Consider the following 10,000-nt stretch of genomic DNA (forward strand, 5'->3'; position numbering starts at 1 on the left):
TTTTTTGTTTTGTTTTTGTTTTTATTTCTAATGTTTTTCCTCCCCTGTTGTTGTTTTTTCTTTCATTTTATTGTTGCATTTTCCTGTGAATGATTGTATATTTTATTTTAGTATTTTTGTTTTATCTTCTTGTTCTAATTCATTAACTCCCTTTCTCTTTTCCCTTTCCTCCGAGGTTTGCTGTTTCCTATATTCTTTTTTTTTCTTTCTTTCTTTTCTGTCTTTTTTTCTGACGTATAATTATCTTGTATACTTTTTCTTTTCTTTTTCTTCTATTGTATGATTTTTTTTCCCTTTTTTTTCTGATTTATTAATACATTTCCCTGTTTTTTTTCTTTTCTTGTTTACTTTCTCACGTATTTATTTTCCTTTTACCGATTCTTTTTTTGTTATTTCTTGTTTTATATTTAACCTGTTTTTCTTTTATTTCTTCCGTTTCATATTTTTAGTTTCATTTCCCTATTTAACTTTTCCTTTTACCAGAGATGTTTCCTTTTAATCTTGCTTTCTGTTTTCCTAGACCGTATTTTTTTTTTTCAGTTTTCGGTGTAAGTGGACGAGCGATTTCTTTTTCCCCCTTTTTTTTACCTCTTTTCGTCTAATATACTTTCTTTTATTTTTGTTATTTAAAAAAAAAGACATAAAACCTTTTGCCATAGACCCTAAAAACGTTATGCTTACGTACTGATGGCATGGACGTTAGGAAAAAGAGAGAGAGAGAGAGAGAGAGAGAGAGAGAGAGAGAGAGAGAGAGAGAGAGAGAGAGAGAGAGAGAGAGAAAAGCGAAAACTAGATCAATTAGGAGTGTAACTGAATGAGGTTTCTGTCATTCGCAAAGGTGCAATATACTTTTTTCTTCTCTCTCTCTCTCTCTCTCGTAACCTTTAGTCATTGTCAGGTAGGTAATTTTTCCTTTCACTTTTATTCTCTCTCCCTTTCTCTCGCTTTTCACCATGCAATGAGAGGTTTTAGAACGAGAGAGAGAGAGAGAGAGAGAGAGAGAGAGAGAGAGAGAGAGAGAGAGAGAGAGAGAGAGAGAGAGAGAGAGAGCATTATACAAGGCTTTACTATTTGTCATTCATAAACAGACTAATTAATTCTAACGTTGCAACTGAACATTATGATCTCGTATTATATTCTCTCTCTCTCCCTCTCTCTCTCTCAGGTCATTTGAGGTCAACGAAGATTAATTAAGACAAACAGAAGGTCAGAATCAGATGCCAAAAGATACGAAGATTATACAAGGTCAAACAAGGTCAAGGAAGGTCAGAAAGGTCAGGTCAGCTCAGGTTTAAGAGAAGTAGCGAGTCGAGTTGAATGTCGTATGCATAATTTTTGCATACATAGAGTGGAGGGTCGTGTGTGTGTGTGTGTGTGTGTGTGTGTGTGTGTGTGTGTGTGTGTGTGTGTGTGTGTGTGTGTGTGTGTGTTCATAATTCAAATCAAAGAAAACTAATTAATTAATGTCTCTAAATTACTCTATGAATGGCCAGGTAAATCCACAGGTGATGCTACCTGGGCGACACCTGATATTACTAATTAATAAGCTCACACAGGTAACACAGGTAATTTTGACCAGGTAATGACCCACATAGACCAGGTGCGTAACAGGTTTAATACAGGTAATTGAGTGATGGCAACGGTGTGAAGGGACTTGTCAATGAGGTGTCTTCTTCTTCTCTCTCTTCTCTCTGTAGTGGACAATGAGAGAGAGAGAGAGAGAGAGAGAGAGAGAGAGAGAGAGAGAGAGAGAGAGAGAGAGAGAGAGAGAGAGAGAGAGAGAGAGAGAGAGAGAGAGAGAGAGAGAGAGAGAGAGAGAGAGAGAGAGAGAGAGAGAGAGAGAGAGAGAGAGAGAGAGAGAAAGGGAGATAAAATAAAAGTGAAAGTCAAATTCTATGGAGGAAAGTGAGAGAAAAAAATTTATTGAATGGAGGAAAGGGAGAGAAAAAGTGAAAGGAAAGGAAAGAAAGAGGAAATTAAATTGAAAGGAAGAAATTACTTTACCATAACTCTCTCTCTCTCTCTCTCTCTCAATGCTTTAATTAAACTCAGAACAGACTAATTGAAGTTGCTGGCGCTAATTAGTTCACACCTGTTGACATATTTACCTGTACCCTGTTTAAATATGAGAACAAATTTAATTACGTGATATATTTAAGATCTACATACATGATTTATTCTTGTATTGAGAGGATTATAAGTAGTAGTGTTATTAGGTTTTGGGTACTTTGTCTGTCTGTATCTATCTATCTATCTATCTATTTATCTATCTATCGCTATCTATCTATCTATCTTCGTCCACTTTCTCTTTCACTTGCTACTTCTTAAATTTTTCCTCTCCATCCAATTTCCTCCGTTTCCTCCTTCTCCTTCTCTTTTTTTCCTCTTCCTCTTTCTCTCTCATTTGCTACTTTTCGTATTTTTCTCTCTCCATCCGATCTCCTCCGTTTCCTCCTCCTCCTCTCTCCCCACATTCTTCTTCTTCTCTTCTTCCTCTTCCTCCTCATTCTTCATTCAGAGGGAAATTAAATAAAGGTCTCGAGAATATTGAATAATGCATAACGTGTCTTCTTCATCTTTCTCCTCCTCTTCCTCCTCTTCCTCTTCCTCCTCCTTCTCCTCCTCCTCCTCCTCTTCCGCCTCCTTCTCTTCATCTTGATCCGGTTTTTCTTCTACTCTATCTGCTTTTTATTCCTCCTCCTCCTCCTCTTCTTTTTCCTCCTCCTCCTCCTCCTCCCCCTCCTCCTCCTCTTTCATTTCCGCTCCATCCGTATTAATTTTTTTTTCGTTTTTTTTTCTTTCCTTTCTTTCAAGTGACGAAGAGAGAGAGAGAGAGAGAGAGAGAGAGAGAGAGAGAGAGAGAGAGAGAGAGAGAGAGAGAGAGAGAGAGAGAGAGAGAGAGAGAGAGAGAGAGAGAGAGAGAGAGAGAGAGAGAGAGAATAAACAGAAACAAAGACACAGGCAAAAAAAAAATAATAGAAAGAAAACCGGAGGCAATAAATTTGATAAAAACAGGAAGAGACAAAAAAGAAAATAAGAAATCAATAAAGAAAAGAAAAAAAGAAGAAAAAAAGAGGAATTTAAAAGTCAATCATCGTTTTGCGGTTGACGATTCCTCTATAATCCTCCTCCTCTTCCTCCTCTTCCTCTTCCTCTGACTGAGTTCTGTGGACGAAGTATCAAGAACAGAAGACGCTACTGTATTCCTGGTGCAAAACTACAAGATATAAAAGAAGCGGTAGACCTCGTCTCAGACCGCACGGAGCAGGACACACTCTTTGTTTTGCACGCTGGCACGAACAACGTCCAAACAATGTCCACGGAGGAAATTATAGCTGACTACCGACGAGTAATCCGCCGCTTCAAGGAAAAGTCAAGCCACATCATTGTCTCAGGGATTCTTCCGAGAATCAACGCCTTCACAGGCTTCCACAGAAAGGCGTCGAACATCAACAACAGATTGAAGCACCTCTGCCAGAACGAGGAAGTTTCGTTCGCAAGTCAGTGGGATCATTTCTATGATATCCCCGACCTTTTCCGTCCTGACGGTCTTCACCTCAATGCGATTGGCTCAGCACGGCTTGGTAGGTTGCTGAACGAGGAGGTACTTTTGTACTCAAAAAACTCCGAGCGCGGGAGGGGCACCAAAGTATCGTAAACAACCAACCAGTAGGGACCGCTCATTACACACCAAGGCCCCCAACAGTGAACACAAGCAGACACCAGACTACTGTGCCGCGAAGCGTTGAAGTCAAGAAGGACATTTCTGTCCTATACACCAACGCGCGGAGCTTAATACCCAAACGGGATGAGTTACTTGCCTATGTTGACGTAGAAAGTCCGGACGTGATTGCCATCACCGAAACGTGGGCCACCTCTGACCACCTAATGACCGAATTCTCAATTCCGGGATACGAGAGCTTCTACAAAACAGACTTCACAAGAAAGGAGGAGGTGTCATCTGTTACGTCAAGAACAAATACCCTGCCGTGGAAATAACCAAAGAAGACTCAGAGAAATATGACACTGTATATGTTGAACTGGAGACTAGCAAGTACAACAAAATAACGATTGGAACCGTTTACAGACCTCCAAAGCAACAAGCAGCGGACGACGAAGCGCTGTACGAGGAAATTCACACCATAACACAAAACAAACAGTCAGTCATTATCGGGGACTTTAACTGTTCCAACATTGACTGGACCACGATGATTGGAGATCGGAGGTAACAGATTGCTCGAAATGTTAGAGGACAATTTTCTTACTCAGATTGTTACCCAACCGACGAGGGAAAATAACTTATTAGACCTAGTACTCGTGAGTGATTCAGATCTCACACGTGAATGTCAAGTCGGCGAAAAACTGGATGGTTGCGACCATCACCTAATTCGCCTAAAAATCAGAACAGACCATGAACTCACCGAAAACATGTCCAAGATTCCAGACTACAAAAAAGCCAATTTAACTTCGCTCGTGAGCTGCTAACCCAGACAACTTGGGAACCCATGAACCTCACTCCGGTGGACGGCGTGGAACGGCTTTAAGAACAAACTCCTGGAGGTAGAGAGAACGACTGTTCCCATGAAGACAAGGAGAACAAATAATGCCACAAGCACACCGTGGATGACTACCCAAGTTCGACGGGCGATTAATTTGAAGAAGAGAAAATACAACTTGCTAAAGGAAAACAGCACTGACGAGGCACGCGAACAGTACCATCAAAGCCTCAGAGCTTGCAGAACACTCATTCGCCAGAGTAAACGTGACTATGAAAAGCAAATTGCACGCGAAGCCAAGTCCTACGCGTAAAGGTTCTTCACGTATATAAGAACCAAAAAGAAGACAAAAGCAATATCGGTCCCCTAAAAGATGAAAGTGACGTACTAACACAGGACAGTAGACAAATGGTCGAAATCCTAAACAGGAACTTCGCGTCTGTGTTCACGGTCGAGAATACCCAGTCCGTACCGAGAGCCCTTCCCACCGATGGGAACCACTCCCTAGAAATTGGTACAATCGACGAACGGATGTGAAAAAGTACCTAGACAAACTCGAGACAAACAAGTCTACCGGACCCGACGACTTGTCACCCAGGCTGCTCAAGGAACTCAAGCAGCAAATCCTCAAACCACTCACCGCCATCTACAATCTGTCACTACAACAAAACAAAGTCCCGAAAGACTGGAAACAAGCGAACGTAACACCGATCTACAAAAGGAGACAAAAGTGTGGCCCTAAACTACAGACCAATCAGCTTGACCTCAGTGGCGGAAAAATCCTCGAGAAGATCATCAGAGACAAACTCGTTAGGTTCCTTGAAGACAACAACATCATTTCCGATGCTCAGCACGGTTTCAGGAACAAGCGCTCATGCTTAACCAATTTATTGGACTTCTTCCAAGGTATCTATGAAAACTGGGATAATCATATCCCCAGTGATGTTATATATCTAGACTTTCAGAAAGCCTTTGACAAAGTGCCACATGAAAGACTCCTCAAGAAACTTAAGTCGGCGGGATTAGGCGACGATCTGACAGCGTGGATCAAAGACTGGCTCACTGAAAGAAAACAACGAGTTGTACTCAACGGACAGGCCTCCGAGTGGCTCCCGGTCACAAGTGGAGTGCCACAGGGGTCAGTGCTGGGACCCATACTCTTTATTATATATATCAAAGACCTAGAACTAGGATGAAAATCCACTCTTTCTAAATTTGCCGACGACACAAAGGTTGCCCTCACGACAGCAGAATGCCAATTTTCCCAGGGAGACATGGACCAGATCACTCAGTGGTCAGAAAAATTGGAAAATGTCCTTTAACGGTACCAAATGTTAAGTAATGCACATCGGATCCAGAAATAGCAACCACACACGCTACATGGGTGGGGAACCACTACACGTAGTGCAGGAGGAAAGAGACCTCGGGGTCAGTTTCAGCAGTGACTTGAAACACACAAAACACTGCAAATCTGCCTGCAAAAAAGCCAATACAATGCTTGGGTTCATATCGAGGAACTTCGAATACAAGACGCCGGGAGTTATGTTATCCTTGTATAATTCGCTGGTAAGGCCCCACCTGGAATACGCCGTGCAATTCTGGTCTCCTAATTACAGGAAAGACATTGAATTACTTGAGAGAGTACAGCGCCGCGCCACGAAGATGATACCATCACTGAGGACGAAACCCTATGAAGAACGACTCGAGCGACTCAACCTTTTCACGTTGGAAAAGAGACGACTGCGGGGAGACATGATACAAGTCTTTAAGTACCTGAACAAGCTCAGCAACGTTGATCACTCCAAACTCTTCACGCTACAAACTAACCTGAGAACAAGAAACAACGGAAAAACAATTCAAGCAAAGCGATGCAATACCGACATCGGCAGGAGTTACTTCTCGAATAGAGTTGTTCGCCACTGGAACAGCCTTCCTGCAGAAGTGGTTAGCGCAGAGACCATCAACTCCTTCAAGAAACGCATTGATCGCCACTTTGCTGCAACAGGAGTGAACTGAACGTTCCCAAGAGTAGGTACACAAGTGCTTTAATCCTTCCCTGCAAGCCACTTCTGTGGCAAACGGATTGATTAAATCACTGAACGCAGGCAGCCTAGTAATGAGCCAACAGGCTTTCTGCTGCCTGCTAGTCCATGTTTCCATGTTTCCTCCTCCTTCTCCTCCTCGATCGAACAAGTCCCAAGAGACACGTGAACCCATACATGAAATTAAGGGAGAAAAAGGGAAAAGGGAAAATATTATGATGAAGAGAAGGAAGAGGAGGAAAAATGCGATAAAGAGAAGGAAGAGGAAGAACAATATAATGAGGAAGAGGAGGAGGAGGAGGAGGAGGAGGAGGAAGAATATGATGAAGAGAAGGGAGAGAAGGAAAAATACGATAGAGAAGGAACAGGAAGAATATTAAAATGGAGAAAAGGAAGAGGAAGAAAAATATAATGAGGAAGAGGAGGAGGAGGAGGAGGAGGAGGAGAAGAAAGAATATGATGAAACGAAGGGAGAGGAGGAAAAATACGATAGAGAAGGAAGAGGAAGATTATTAAAATGGAGACAAGGAATTGGAAGAAAAATATGAAAAATGGAAGAAGAAAATGAGGAAAAGAAGGAAGAGGAAGAATGATACAATGAAGAGAAGGAAGAGGGAGAAGAATATGAAGAAAAAGAAGATGATGAAATGAAGGAAGAGGAAGAAAAGTAAAATTAAGAGAAGAAAAAGGAGGAAAATAACAATGAAAAGAGGGAAAAGAAAGAATATTATGATTAGGAAAAGGAGGAATAATATTAAAATGGAGAGGAAAAAGAAGAATAAGAAGAAGACGAACAAGAGGAGGAGGAGGAGGAGAAGGAGGAGGATAGGAATTTATATAAAAAAGTAATGGTTAGGGGTCACATATCGAGGAGGAGAAAAAAAAAGATGGTTACGGAAAAGAGGAAGAAGAGGGAAAGGAGAAAAAAAGAGGAAGAGTAGGAGGAAGAGATCAGATTACAGGAAGATGAGGAAAGAGAGAAACCGAGAAAGATAAAAAGATCAGAACTGAGGAAGAGAAAAGAAGAAAAGACATGAAAATGATGAGATAAGAAAGAAGAAGAAGGGAAAACAAGAAAATGAAAAGGAGATAAAAATTAGGAAAGAAGAGGAAGGGAAAGAAGAAAAACGAAAAGGAGGAGAAAAAGAGGAAAAAAAGATAGGAGATAAGAAAGAAAAGGAAGGGAAAACAGGAAGACGAAAAGGAGATAAAAAAAAATAAGAAAGAAGAGGAAGGGAAGAAAAAAGACGAAAAGGAGGAGAAAAAGAAGAGGAAAAAAAAGATGAGAGATAAGAAAGAAGAGGAAGAGAAAAGAAGAGGAAAAAAAAGATGAGAGATAAGAAAGAAGAGGAAGGGAAGAAGAAAAACGAAAAGGAGGAGAAAAAGAAAAGAAAGAGGAAAAAAAAAGATGAGAGATAAGAAAGAAGAGGAAGGGAAAACAGGAAGATGAAAAGGAGATAAAAACTAAGAAGGGAGAGGAAGGGAAAGAAGAAAAGAAGAAAAGGAGGAGATCAGACAGAAGGAAGAAGGAAAAAACAAGGAAATCAGAATTGAGGAGGAAAAGATGAGAAAAAAAATGAGAAAGAGGAAGATGAAGAGGAGATCAGCAATATTACCTAAGAGACAAATCACATAAAAAAACGACATATATAAAGGATTCAAGAGGATATAAGAGGACTTCAAGAGGACAGACAGACGACCTACACGACGACCATCCCTGAGTTATTCACCTATTACCTCCTCATCCATAAATCTCTCTAACTCCTATTTAAAGATTCCAATCCTGTTTGCCTCCGCTCCGAACCTTCTCTTCACTATCTGACACCACGCGGTACTTTCTGATATAGTTTTCTGTTTTTCTCTTCCTCTTCCTCTTTTTTTTTTTTTTACAGCTAAAGAAACAGCTCAAAGGCAACAAAAGAAGGTATAAAAAAAAAAAAGCCCGCTAATCGCTGTTCCCACAAAGACAAAAGTAATGAACGGCCAAAAGGGAGGTCAATTTCGCCTTCTCTCTCTCTCTCTCTCTCTCTCTCTCTCTCTCTCTCTCTCTCTCTCCCGTTCTTCAATATTTAACACCAAGAGGAACTTTCTTGTATCATTTTCTGCTTTTCTCTTCCTCTTCTTCGTTCTATCTCCCCCTTCCTCTTCCTTCTCTTCATTTTAATATTATTCCTCTTTCTTTTTCCTCCCATACCTCTTCCATTGCATCCCCGCTTCCTCCTTTTATCCAATCTTTCTATTTGTCTCCTAAGTTCTTCCTAGTCTCTTTATAAACTCCTTCCAAAGCCATCGGATCTCAATCTAAAGTTTACAATCGTGTTTGCATCCATCCCGTACCATCTATGTATTCCCATGTATTCCTATGTACCCTATGTATTCCTATGTATCTCAGTTTGTCCCAGTCATCCACTTTCCTGCCTGTGATTTAGTTCTTGCTTATCTCTTTTCCGAACGTCTATAAAGCGATTGGATCTCACTAAAATGGAGAGAAGGAAGAGGATGAAAAAAATATGAAGAGATGGGAGAAGAAAATGATGAAGAAAGGAAAGAGGAAAATGATACAATGAAGAGAAGGAAGAGGGAGAAGAATATGAAGAGAAAGAAGATGATGAAAAGAAGAAGAAGAAAATGATACAATGAAGAGAAGGAAGAGGGAGAAGAATATGAGGAGAAAGAAGATGATGATGAAAAGAAGAAAGAGGAAGAATGATACAATGAAGAGAAGGAAGAGGGAGAAGAATATGAAGAGAAAGAAGAAGATGTTGAAGAGAAGAAAGAGGAAGAATGATACAATGAAGAGAAGGAAGAGGGAGAAGAATATGAAGAGAAAGAAGATGTTGAAGAGAAGAAGAAGAAAATGATACAATGAAGAGAAGGAAGAGGGAGAAGAATATGAAGAGAAAGAAGAAGATGTTGAAGAGAAGAAAGAGGAAGAATGATACAATGAAGAGAAGGAAGAGGGAGAAGAATATGAAGAGAAAGAAGAAGATGATGAAGAGAAGAAGAGGAAAATGATACAATGAAGAGAAGGAAGAGGGAGAAGAATATGAAGAGAAAGAAGATGTTGAAGAGAAGAAGAGGAAGAATAGTAAAATGAAGAGGAGAAAGAGGAGGAAAATAACAATGAAAAGAGGGAAGAGGAAGAATATTATGATTTAGAAAAGGAGGAATAATATTAAAATGGAGAGGAAGAAGAAGAGGAAGGAGATGACGAAGAAGAGGAGGAGGAGGAAGAGGAAGATAGGATTTTAAAGGTTCCAATCCTATTTGCATCCACCCAACACCATCTCAGTTTGTTCCAGTCATCCACTTTCGTGTTTGCGAGTCAGTCTCTTTTCTGAACCTCCTCTATAAAGCATCGAGTCTCAAATTAAAGGTTCCAATTGTGCTTGTATCCACCCCACACCATCTTCGTTTGTTCCACCCATCCACCAACCTTAATTCTCAGCTATCCTATTTCTC

The 10,000-nt window shown here is 40.4% G+C and overlaps 1 long non-coding RNA gene across 1 annotated transcript in view; it reads right to left on the bottom strand.

Annotated features, from left to right (window-relative positions):
* Nucleotides 1-10,000, bottom strand: part of LOC126985797 (uncharacterized) — a 66,265-nt gene that overhangs the window by 296 nt on the left and 55,969 nt on the right. The window contains exon 2 of the long non-coding RNA XR_007739061.1: nt 1-83. This exon is cut by the window's left edge and continues 296 nt beyond it. This is a non-coding gene — a long non-coding RNA (uncharacterized LOC126985797). The remainder of the gene's footprint in view (nt 84-10,000) is intronic.

This window comes from Eriocheir sinensis, chromosome 60, assembly GCF_024679095.1.
Source record: "Eriocheir sinensis breed Jianghai 21 chromosome 60, ASM2467909v1, whole genome shotgun sequence".
Taxonomy (NCBI): domain Eukaryota; kingdom Metazoa; phylum Arthropoda; class Malacostraca; order Decapoda; family Varunidae; genus Eriocheir; species Eriocheir sinensis.